Below are 11,169 nucleotides of genomic sequence, written 5' to 3' on the forward strand. Positions count from 1 at the left end.
TGAGTGGTTGCGTGCATTAATGTGATAATGAGGGGTGTTGAAAGGTGCTAAAGCAAACATCCACAAAAATGCCACAACCAAACTAACTGTGTCTGCATGGAGAGGGTCTCCTCAATGAATGGGGAAGAAGTGCATTTATCCTGGGACACACCCATGTTGCTGACACCACCGCCATTTTTGCACGCTCCGAATCCTGTTTAAATGCCAATTCCTTTTCATACAACTAGAGCATGATCGTGTAAAGTAACCGAAGCAGTTATTTCTGTTGTTCAAAAGACAGACCACTGGTGTCACAGATGGGGCGGCCATTGTAACGAAAGACGGGAGACAGCGAATCCTTGTCAGAGGCTGCCCCAATGGTAACTTCAAGAATACCTCTCCATCAGATTGGCTTTCAATATCAACCTAACAGAATTTTAGACATTTATCACCAATTTCAATCTTGTAGTGTTCAGCGATCTTGAACAGCTGTTCTTCAGTACATAATCTAACAGTTCCTCTGATGGAAAGCAAATGAACTTATCCACATTAGGCACCATAGTCACAAGTAAATACAGAACAAATATATTGCGCTTCACCTCTGCTGAGCACAGCAGACCACAAGAGAATTGACAATCACACTCTGCACCACAGAAGAGAGATGAGATATGCATGGAGCTTCCCCAAAACCTACAATAACTCAACCCTAGTCTTCATGCGGATTTGCAGTGGGTAACTATGCACTGTAGCCCACTGGCAAGGAAAGAAAAACACCCAGCAAGCTGGCAGATGTACCCCCAAGCCACAGATGTGCCCCCAAGACAATTGCTCAGTCCACAGACACCACACAAATAAACAAAATAACCATGCCCAACATATTCCAAAGTGAAATATCGCTAAGCCTAACAGGGGGAAAAGAAAGGCTATAGCTCCAGGTAGCAAATGTCACTACCCTACCCAAATCTCCCACTGAGGTACACAGCTGATTGTACTCAACTCCTCAGACCGATGTCCCAACAGCGAGTAGAGTAAGAGACTCCAGCCTGAGCAGGGGCCTGGAAACCTACCAATGCAGCATACAACCAACTATCCACCGCAGTGGCAAGTTTACTAAACAAACAGTGTTACAAGAATTATGTTCTCAATGTTCAAAACCCAAATCAATTAAACTACTCCATCTGCAACCCAGAATTTGTAAGATACTGGTTGAATGAAACAGAAGGAGGCCCAGCTATGATAGCCAAAATGTTTATTCACGAAAGCCCTAGTCCGTTGTACAAAACCATTAATTTTATACTGGCTCCTTACGCACTTACATTCACACACAAACAGTAGGTATCCTACGCACATACTGAATCACTACCCAGCCGACAAAGATTAGGGAGACCTTGAGAAGTACTCTCTGTCCTTTCCCAAATCTCTAGCCAGGTCGGCACCGAACTTTGCTCAAACAGTCTGTGTTTAAGATACTATAAAGACATATTGTACAGATAGATATATTGTTTTACCCTAATTCTGACTAAAACTACACACATCATTTATTATAACTTTACTGACTAAAACTACACAAAACCATCAGATAATAATTGTATGATTCTAATCAATGTCATCAATGTCAAGTTATAAGGTATCAGAGTGGAATTATTTCATCATTATCTTCCAACATTTAAATTACTTTAACACAGAGGCAACCAATACTGGGCCTACCAAACATTACAACTCAAAAAAAGCTGTAACAAAAGATGCATCTACTGCAAAGCATCTACAGAGTTTTCACCCAAACACAATACACATACTAGTAAGCCCAACGACACTGGTATTAGTCCTTCATAATGCAACAAAGTGCTATATGCCAAAATGTCTAGGAACCAACCTTCAGATCCCGGAAGAGCCCCCACTTTTCACAAACCGGCTCAAAGTCTGTAACAAAAAGGGAGACAACGTGGAGATTTGGAATAACAAAAAAATATTTATTAACTGAAGTAAGGTAAATACAATTAGCAATGGTGTGTGTGTAGTCAGTAATGTAAGTGAGTAGTTGCTTGCAGTAAAGTGATAATGAGGGGTGTTGAAAGGTGCCAACGCAAACAAAACAGCCACAAAAATTCCACAACAAAACTCTAACAGTGTGTCTGCATTGAGAGAGTCTCCTCAATGAATGGGGAAGAGGTGTATTTATCCCGGGACACACCCGGCCCAGGTGTTTCCCATGTCGCTGACGACCCTCCCAGATCCGCCCACTGACATCCTATTAAGGACTACAAGAGCAAAAAGAAAGAATTCGGCAGACAAAGTGGGAGGGTCGTCACATGCCTGACTGAGAAAGCAGTAGACGTTCTGATCAAGTTTGGCACCACATACCTACAGTTGAAATCGGAAGTCGGTTAGGACATCTAATTTGTGCATGAGACAAGTAATTTTTCCAACAAATTATTTCACTTATAATTCACTGTATCACAATTCCAGTGGGTCAGAAGTTTATATACACTAAGTTGACTTTGCCTTTAAACAGCTTGGAAAATTCCAGAAAATTATGTCATGGCTTTAGAAGCTTCTGATAGGATAATTGACATCATTTGAATAAATTGGAGGTGTACCTGTGGATGTATTTCAAGGTCTACCTTCAAACTCAGTGCCTCTTTGCTTGACATCATGGGAAAATCAAAAGAAATCAGCCAAGACCTCAGAAAAAAATTGTAGACCTCCACAAGTCGTTCATTCTTGGGAGCAATTTCCAAACGCCTGAAGGTACCACGTTCATCTGTACAAACAATAGTACGCAAGTATAAACACCATGGAACCATGCAGCTGTCATACCGCTCAGGAAAGAGACGTTCTGTCTCCTAGAGATGAACGTACTTTAGTGCAAAAAGTGCAAATCGGTCCCAGAACAACAGCAAAGGACCTTGTGAAGATGCTGGAGGAAACAGGTACAAAAGTATCTACATCCACAGTAAAACGAGTCCTATATCGACATAACCTGACAGTCCGCTCAGCAAGGAAGAAGCCACTACTCCTAAAACGCCATAAAAAAAAGCCAGACTACGGTTTGCAACTGCAAATGGGGACAAAGATTGTACTTTTTGGAGAAATGTCCTCTGGTCTGATGAAACAAAAATAGAACTGTTTGGCCATAATGACCATCGTTATGCTTGGGGGGAAAGGGGGAGGCTTGCAAGCCGAAGAACACCATCCCAACCATGGAGCACGGGGGTGGCAGCCTCATGTTGCGGGGGTAATTTGCTGCAGGGGGGGCTGGTGGACTTCACAAAATAGATGGCATCTAGGTAAGGAAAATGGTGTGGATATATTGAAGCAACATCTAAAGACATCAGTCAGGAAGCTAAAGCTTGGTAGCAAATGGGTCTTCCAAATGGACAATGACCCCAAGCATTCTTGTTGTGGCAAAATGGCTTAAGGACAACAAAGTCAAGGTATTGGAGTGGCCATCACAAAGCCCTGACCTCAATCCTACAGAAATTTTGTGGGCAGAACTGAAAAAGAGTTTCCGAGCAAGGAGGCCTACAAACCTGACTCAGTTACACCATCTCTGTCTGGAGGAATGGGCCAAAATTCACCAAATGTATTGTGGGAAGCTTGTGGAAGGCTACCCAAAATGTTTGTCCCAAGTTAAACAATTTAAAGGCAATGCTACCAAATACTAACTGAGTGTATGTAAACTTCTGACCCACTGGGAATGTGATGAAAAAAAATAAAAGCTGAAATAAATAATTATCTCTATTATTCTGACATTTCACGTTCTTAAAATAAAGTGGTGATCCTAACTGACCTAAGACAGGGAATGTTTACTAGGATTAAATGTCAGGAATTGTGAAAAACTGAGTTTAAATGTATTTGGCTAAGGTGTATGTAAACTTCCGACTTCAACTGTATACAAGTCAACTCTGGCATACTTAAAAAAAACAAGTACAGAACCAGACTCAATGCTGAGCATGACCCCAGGGTTGCCCTTTCAAAAACTGAGCCCAGAATAGACCTGCTTGCTGAAAACTTCAACCATCCTCACACCTCTCATTATGACTGTGTGTGTGTGTGTGTGTGTGTGTGCGTGTGTGTGCGTGTGTGTGCGTGTGTGTGCGTGTGTGTGCGTGCGTGTGTGTGCGTGTGTGTGCGTGTGTGTGTGCGTGCGTGTGTGTGCGTGTGTGTGCGTGTGTGTGTGCGTGTGTGTGCATGTGTGTGCGTGCGTGTGTGTGTGTGTGCGTGTGTGTGTGTGTGTGTGTGTGTGTTTTCTGGTCTACGTCTGTGTGATGTGATGATTTTATTCCAGTTCAGAATAAAAATAAAACATGAATTGCTATGTATATGTATATTTAATTCCATTTTGTTTTTGTCTGTATTAAATTTGTTTAGGGCATAAGGGCAATAAAATGTCCTGATATTTATGTATAGTTGCATGTTTTCATAAGCTTGGGTCCCAGGAAAGCACATAATTTCTAATTTGATTCCCAGGCTGAAAATGTTTATGAATCCCTGTGCTAGGTTGTTGCAAAGTAGCTAAAAAGTAGTAAGTGGTTGATAAGTTGCTAATTAGCTATAATTCTAAAGTTGTCCTTGATGAGATTCGAACTCACAAACTTTGGGCTGCTAGACGTTCGCGTTATACCCCCACACATCCACCCTACTTTAATTTTTGCCTGAAGTAACCATCTGTAAGCATTCAAAATGTAACATATCATACTAATTTGAGTGTTCCAGATTTAACTTTACTATGTTACGTCTCTTCTATGAGACCAGGCTTGGCTGGCCAGATACTCCCTTTAAACATTTTGCACTAATTTCCAAATGTTGTTCTTTATGTGTGAGTGTGTTAATGCCTTTGGCCAATTGATTATTGGGTTTTGAATTTACAACTAAACTCTCAATTGTAGAGAGGGAATCAGTGTTGCATGATATCTGGAGAATGAAGCAGTAAACATACTGTGATGGAGATTCTGATTGAATTCCTATGTGATCTGGGAAGCTGTAATTTTCCATATCTAAGCAGGTTTTCATCAGCAGTGTTTATTAGGCAGGTGGTTCCACGAATATTGTGCCTTTTGAGTGCCTTTGGTATTTTAAGTAGAAATTTGGAACCAATATTGAATTTTAAAAGCCTGTTATATTAAATGAAGTGCCCTTTAAAATGAACCATGTTGAATATTCAGTATGAATAAAGACTTGCTAAAGTGCCCAAAATCTTCATTTTGATATGTCCCTCATCATGTTTTTCCATCATTAGCTGTTATGTGAAGTGAACTCATTTTATATATGGAGAAACTATTCCTTTTTTTTTCTTATTATTTTTTGGGATAACACGTCAACCCTGTTACCCATAGACAGAGGCTGGAAATATTTTAACAATTGCATTTAATTACCCCTCCCTGTTGCACACAACAAGCTTCCATTCCCCCTGTCATCACTGATCACTGATCACTGAAGTCAACCCTGTTGCAGTCAACCCTGTTACAGTCAACTCTGTTACAGTCAACCCTGTTGCAGTCAACCCGGTTACTTTATTTGGCACCTATTACACTTACTATAGTCATTTTATTTAACGTCTTGATGGAAATGTGTTTGTTGTAGATCCCAACTCCCCCTGAGACACCCTCTAAGTGGAAGGCACTCTATTGTTGTACTGACCCAGGCACCAAATGGTAGAAAACAGACTGAAACAGGGAGTGACTACCTGGACTTGTCCAATAAGGAATATGCTTATTGTTTTTGTTGTTTACTGCAATTTTATATTTTTTTATTCTGTTGTGTGACCTAATGAACCCAAACCAGCCAGCAGTGTTCATTATAATCTATCCATATTGTCTCTCGTGTCCACTAGACTAACGAAGATTAACACATTTCCCTTGCTCCTCTAATGTAAAAACACAGAGTTGATTAATCATTTTGATAGTTCCCCTGACCCTTAATAAAACCACTCTAATACATTACCAAATGACTTGATGATATTTATATCCATTACGATATGAGACAGACACAACCATTCATAAATTAACAATTAGGCTGACATGTTTGTCAGAATTCCATTTCCCAACTGCCTCCCTCTCCCTGTCCGTGTGCATCTGTGGTGCCAATGACACGAGTCATTAGTCAGGGTTGTATGTGTGCGTCTGTGTGTACACAGCCAAGCTCTCTGTCTCTGATTCTATCTGACATCAAATGGGGGTGAAATACACTTGCACATCCAAATCCATCCAACAAGACATTATATATAATTTCATCATCCATATGCCTTCTATTTCATAAACGGTTTAACAGTGATCTACTGCTGAAGAACTCTGAAGTGTTGAGGTGTTGAAGCGCCTATGTGCTTTGTTTTATTGCAGAGAAATCCCACCTCAGTGAGCCCATGGATCTCACAATTAGTACTGTTGTAACTAGCTACAAAGCCGTGTTTTTGTTTTTGATGTTGTGTTGTTTTCCTTAACCAACCAACAGTGATATCGCTCTGGGTCTCATTAAGCCTCTCTGTAACAGATTTGGCTGCGGTGCCATTTGAGCATTTCACCTCCCTTCCTTTTCTATTAGCACTTCCATTCATGTTGTGCTTGTGGTTAAATGATAATCATCACACTCTCACATTTCTGCAAATCGCTGGTGGAATTACAAACACCCAGTCAGGAAGTACCATGCTTCTCATAATTAACTTTTTGTATACTATGCCAGTAAAAAGTCTCAAACATGCAGCTAAACTTGTTTTTTAAATGGAGCAGCAAGTATGCTTTGTTTCAGCGATGCAAAAGCAGGAATTTATTGGCTTATGATTTACTTTATAATAATGTTGACCATACAGTGCTTGATTTCTGACATTCAACATAACAGCACCTAGTTATATATAAAAGCATACTGTATATAAACATTTGTAAACATTTATAGTGGTAATTACTAAGAGGGGGAAAGCTTTCAGGAGGGATAATGTGTTTTTATGGCGTATCCCTTGGCGTTAGTGTCCATGATGATGGGTGGATGTGTACTAAGTGCAGACTGGGGAAGTAGGAGGTGGGAGGCAGGAGGTAGCTGGCAGCTGGCAGCTTGCAGCTGGCCCAGTGCCAGGCCCAGGGGGTGCCAGGGGGACAATCCCAACCCGTCATCATCTCCGGGGGGTTCCACCTGCTGTTGTTCTGGGGGAAAACTGTCTCTCCATCTCCCCTTCTCTCCCACTCTCGCTCTCTTCTCCTCTCTCCCTGTCTACCACCATCTATCATCATCTATGGGTTCCACCTGCTGTTGTTCTGGGGAAAACTGTCTCTCCATCTCCCCTTCTCGCTCTCTTCACCTCTCTCCCTCTCTACCTCCATCTATCATCATCTATGGGTTCCACCTGCTGTTGTTCTGGGGAAAACTGTCTCTCCATCTCCCCTTCTCTCCCACTCTCGCTCTCTTCACCTCTCTCCCTCCATCTATCATAATCTATGGGTTCCACCTGCTGTTGTTCTGGGGGAAAACTGTCTCTCCATCTCCCCTTCTCCTCGTCTCTTCCTCTCTTCACCTCTTTACCTCCACCTGTTATCTCTGCTCACCTGTCTTGCTTATCGTCAGGCAGTGTTGCCAGGTGTTGTCATTGTCAGTTGAATGTATATTGAGATCACTATGAACTGTTTATGATCTCACATTGAGGTTTTGGGAGGTTTTATATGTCAATATTATATCATATCTGTCATGTTCGTTTGTATAGATGGACCAAGGCGCAGCGTATGTTGAGTTCCACATAATATTTAATAGTGAAACTTAGCAAAACAAACAATAAACAAACAAACGAAACAACAAACCGTGACAACAGAGGTGTTACATACACTTACTCAAAACAATATCCCATAACACATAGGTGGAGAAATGCTACTTAAGTATGATCCTCAATTAGAGACAACGATAGCCAGCTGCCTCTAATTGGGAATCATACCAAAACACCAACATAGAAAAAACAAACTAGAACCCCACATAGAAAATATAAACTAGACTAAATCCCTAGTCACACCCTGAACTACTCTACCATAGAAAATGAAGGCTTCCTATGGTCAGGACGTGACAATATCATATAAAACCCTCAAGCTGAAAACATTGTAATAATCACTCTATGTTATCCTTACCTAGCCTGCTGTGTGATTCAGCTATACTCTGATTGACAGCTATGTCAGAGATTGTGTGACACACTGGTACTTACTGTATCATATCAGTCTGATGACATCTGACAGATTGCAGCTAGCTAAATGACTCACACAGGCTATATAAAGATAGCACACAGAACGTTTTGTGATAAGTATAATGATGATATTGACATATCAAAACATTAGGATGCACACAAAATAGTTTGTGGAGGTAGTAACTTGTGTGTGTGAAATGCAGAAAACAAGGAGCATTTGCAGTGCCCCTGTAGCAGGCTATAGTCAGGGGCTTTAGTCTAGTGCAGTCCCTTTCCATTATATCCTAAACGGCCACAGCGACGGTTGTAGATTTAGTTTCCCATGGGTTCATTGCTTTGCATGTATACATCCATACCCCAACATGCCACATCCCTCCGAGGTTTCACCTCCAACTGATAGCCGTGGCAGAATCGAAAAGGTGATGCCCAAAATTGGTCCAATTCCCATTTTATATAGTGGCTTTTGTTTTCTATTGTATTCCATTATGGGAGGCTCGCTTTCGAGGCTCAATGGCCACTGATATCCTGCCAGAGCCCATCAGATTCAAAAGGTTATCCCCTCTTCTCTCCTCCAGATAACAGCAGAGCCCTTTCACTGGGCTTTTAAACACTTCTATGGTGACTTATCTATCACCAGCATGGCCTGTCCACACTAATCCATTTCAGCCCCACTCCTCTCTCTCGCCCTCCAACCCTATTATTGATAAAGTGCTGCTGTTTATATGAGACGTGAGCGCAGAAAAACAGGTCTTAAGGGAAATATCTTGTTTTTATTCTGAGGGATTATAAGGCAGGGGATATTTCATTCGATTTTTTTGGGGCGTTTTATTTAAGGTGCGCTAACATCATTTTCTCTCTCCATTTCCCAAATAATTTCACACAACATATAGCAATACATTACACCCCCATACACAGATTGAATGTGTTGTTATAGGTTCTTTACAATGTGGTTACTCTCTAATGGGCTATAAGGAGTGTACGGTCTGGGTCTCTAGCTTTTCATAAAATACAGCAGGCCTTTATTGACATTTGGCTGTGTCAGTATATTTGGGTAGCCGTGGTCACTGGAGAGAGAGAGAGGCTGTAATCTATGATGTGTCAGTTCAGTGCCAGATGAAATCCACCTGCTCCTTTGATTAAAAGGAGCCTGAAAGTACAAATCTAATAGAAACTACCGGTCTGGGAGAGAACTGGCTAGCTGTCTCCAATCTGCAGATGCAATCCTACCCTGGCTTTACTGTGGAGGAGAGGATTACGGGATGGTTGGTGGGTAAAGTGTAAGGTGAAACACCTATCATTAACACCACTTTAAACTATAGTCAAGGCACTCCTCCCTATCAAAGAGCTTGGGCAGATTCTGACAAATGATCCCTTTCAGCATATGTTTTCATTTGAAGCTTGTCATCTGTGACAGGCAAATCTCATGAAAGCTCTGTAACACAAAATGGGTCTTGTGGAGAGAAAGAGACCGAGAGAGAAAGAGAGATGGAGGGAGAGAGAGAGAGAAAGACAGACAGAGACAGACGGAGACAGAGGTATGTAGAGAAGGGAGAGTGGTAAGGGAAGAGCTTGGTTGAGGTGAGGTTGTCCAGTGTCAGCAGGGCCAGCATTGAGCTGCGTCTTGGAAGAGGTAATGCTGTTATCTGATTGTGGCCCTTTAATTGATGTTGACTAATGGACAGTGGATAAGTCTATACATAGCTACACAAAGTCCATGCCATGGTATACAGTGGCTTGTGAAAGTATTCACCCCCCCTTGGCATTTTTCCTATTTTGTTGCTGTACAACCTGGAATTAAAATAGATTTTTTTTGGGGGGGGGGTTTGTATCATTTGATTTACACAACATGCCTACCAATTTGAAGATGCAAAATATTTTTGATTGTGAAACAAACAAGAAATAAGACAAAAACAGAAAACTTGTGCGTGCATAACTATTAACCCCCCACCCCCAATGTGAATACTTTGTAGAGACATATTTTGTAGCAATTACAGCTGCAAATCTCTTGGGGTATGTCTCTATAAGCTTGGCACATCTAGCCACTGGGATTTTTGGATGTTGGATGGGTTCCACTGGTGTACAGCAATCTTTAAGTCATACCACAGATTCTCATTTGGATTGAGATCTGGGCTTTGATTAGGCCATTTCAAGACATTTAAATGTTTCCCCTTAAACCACTCAGGTGTTGCTTTAGCAGTATGCTTTGTCCTGCTGGAATGTGAACCTCTTCCCAGTCTCAAATCTCTGGAAGGCTGAAACAGGTTTCCCTCAAGAATTTCCCTGTATTTAGTGCCATCCATCATTCCTTCAATTCTGACCAGTTTCCCAGTCCCTGCTGATGAAAAACATCCTCACAGCATGATGCTGCCACCACCAAGCTTCACTGGGGATGGTGTTCTCGGGGTGATGCGAGGTGTTGGGTTTGCGCCAGACATTGTGTTTTTCTTTTAGTCTCATCTGACTAGAGTACCTTCTTCCATATGTTTGGGGAGTCTCCCACGTGCCTTTTGGCGAACACCAAACGCGTTTGCTTATTTTTTTCTTTAAGCAATTATTTTTTTCTGGACACTCTTCCGTAAAGCCCAGCTCTGTGGAGTGTACGGCTTAAAGTGATCCTATGGACAGATACTCCAATCTCCGCTGTGGAGCTTTGCAGCTCCTTCAGGGTTATTGTTGGTCTCTTTGTTGCCTCTCTGATTTAATGCCCTCCTTGCCTGGTCCGTGAGTTTTGGTGGGCGGCCCTCTCTTGGCAGGTTTGTTGTGGTGCCATATTCTTTCAATTTTTTAATAATGGATTTAATGGTGCTCCGTGGCATGTTCAAAGTTTCTGCAATTTTTTTTTACAACCCAACCCTGATCTGTACTTCTCCACAACTTTCTCCCTGACCTGTTTGGAGAGATCCTTGGTCTTCATGGTGCCTCTTGCTTGGTGGTGGCCCTTGCCTAGTAGTGTTGCAGACTCTGGGGTCTTTCAGAACAGCTGTAAATATACTGAGTGACACTTAGATTGCACACAGGTGGACTTTATTTAACTAATT

The sequence above is a fragment of the Oncorhynchus mykiss genome, chromosome 10, assembly GCF_057628025.1.
Source record: "Oncorhynchus mykiss isolate SJ-2025 chromosome 10, ASM5762802v1, whole genome shotgun sequence".
In the NCBI taxonomy this organism is placed as follows: domain Eukaryota; kingdom Metazoa; phylum Chordata; class Actinopteri; order Salmoniformes; family Salmonidae; genus Oncorhynchus; species Oncorhynchus mykiss.